At 34.8% G+C, this 2,052-nt stretch overlaps 1 non-coding gene across 1 annotated transcript; it reads left to right on the forward strand.

Moving 5' to 3' along the window:
• The first annotated feature begins 1,289 nt into the window (after window positions 1-1,289).
• On the forward strand, window positions 1,290-1,395 carry LOC121978809. The gene has a single exon (XR_006111153.1). It is a non-coding gene; the product is annotated as a small nucleolar RNA R71 (small nucleolar RNA).
• Window positions 1,396-2,052: the final 657 nt, after the last annotated feature.

Genomic DNA, 2,052 nt, shown 5'->3' on the forward strand with positions numbered 1-2,052 from the left:
CAACAAAGTCAATTATAGGTACCTCCATAAAGTTTTCCAAAAGATCACAAGAAATACTAACCTTACTTTGTTGAGAAATACCTGAAATTTCTAAACATGTAGATGTGACTTCCTCTGAATCAAATGATGGTTCTGGCTCTAGCTTAGGTGTTGATGATATCAATGATGGTGATTCTCGAGACTCTACTAGCTCTGTATAAGTCCCTACACATTGTTCCACAACATGATCAATTCTTAAAACCTCTAAGGGTTGTCTTGACAAAGGTGGTGATCCTTGAGATGCTGCTTCCACAACACAGCTCCCTACACATTCTTCCATATCATCATCATCAACACATACATCAAAAAATAAACCAACATCTATGTCCTCAATAGGAGAATCAATAACAAGAGGATCAATAACTTCACTTGCAGTTTTAAGTTGATCTACCACATCACATTCATCATCTGAAAATTCGATGTCACTATAACACCTTATAAAATTTTGAGATAGATCTGAAAACTTATTTACCACTACATTATCAATAAAATCCTCATCTGAAAAATCTTCATCTTCATATATATTCAAAAATCTACACTCAACCATATTAGTGTCACAGGATTTGCCGAAGTCTTTATTTTCATTGACCCCCACTAACCTTTGTGGAAAAGGAACCCTTAGTGAAGGTCCTGGGAAAGACTGAACTCCCTTTTTCCCAAATTCCCTTTGAGCTTTTGGAGGAGGTCCAACTTGCTTATCTAATGTTGGTGTGATTAATCGTTGAGGGAAAGGTACTTCTGGCCTTTGGGAACTTCCTAGAGAAATGGAACTGAGCTCTTGTGATCTTCTATTATTCTTCTCCTCAATTCTAAACATGTCATTCTTCAGAAGTTCTTCATGATTTTTGCCACTTCTCAACCCAACATCATCACACTTTTCATTGGATCTTGACTGTGTAGGAGGGGGATCTTCTTTAAACCATTTTGAAACAATACTATCAAGCTTTGCCCCCAAATGTTTGAACTCCTCACTCTGTGACTTGTGAATTTCAACATTTTTAGGTGGTTGAATTTCATTTTGTTTGACAGGCTCTCTTACATTTATAGCTTGCACTTTTTGAATATCTGAGGGAAATTCCATCCAACTTTTGTTCGACCATTCATGGAGGTTCAATGTCACTTAATCAATTAATGAATAAGCTTCATCTACACTTTTGTCCATAAAAGAACCTCCAGTTGATGAATCCAATAAACTCTTGTCTGAGAAAGAAATTCCCCCATAGAATATGTGCAAAATCAACCATTTTTCAAAACCATGATGAGGGCACTGTCTTTGAAGACTCTTGAATCTATCCCATGCTTCAAATAATGATTCTCCATATCCCTGAGCAAAATTTGTTATGCAATTCCTCATATACACCGTTCTACTAGGAGGGAAAAAATTATTCAGAAATTGCTTCTCCAATTGTTCCCAACTTGTGATGCTTTGAGGATAGAGAGAATATAGCCAAGTCCTTGCTTTATCCTTGATACTGAAAGGAAATGTCATCAATTGAACTGCATTTGCTGATACTCCTTCACATTTCACCAAATCACAAATCTCTAAAAATGTTTCAAGATGCAGATAAGGACTTTCTGATACTTCTCCTCTAAATTTGTGACCTTGTATCATGAAAATTATCTCTGGGTCTAGTTGGAAACTTTCTGCTTCAATTTGAGGTTGCACAATGGGAGATAAAAATCTTGCAGAAAAGGGTGTAGAAAAATTTCTCATGGTCCTGCTTGACATGTTAGTGCTCATGGATATTCAAGAAGAAAAAGAAAATTATCAAGAATCAAAAACAAGAAATAAAATGCAATATGAAAAGCAAGAAAGCAAATGCAGAATTTAAATTGCAAGAAAGAAAGTGCATAATGAAAACAAGAAAGAAAAGATAAAAGAAAAAAGAAAAATGTCTAGAATAATTCATATGCTAAAAATTGCAAGATATGTTTACAAAAGAAAAGAAGAAAGAAACAAGATCAAAAGAGAAAACAGAGAAAAGTTAGATTAGAGTACTAGAAATCAAGAAT

The sequence above is a fragment of the Zingiber officinale genome, chromosome 4B (assembly GCF_018446385.1).
Source record: "Zingiber officinale cultivar Zhangliang chromosome 4B, Zo_v1.1, whole genome shotgun sequence".
Classification (NCBI taxonomy): domain Eukaryota; kingdom Viridiplantae; phylum Streptophyta; class Magnoliopsida; order Zingiberales; family Zingiberaceae; genus Zingiber; species Zingiber officinale.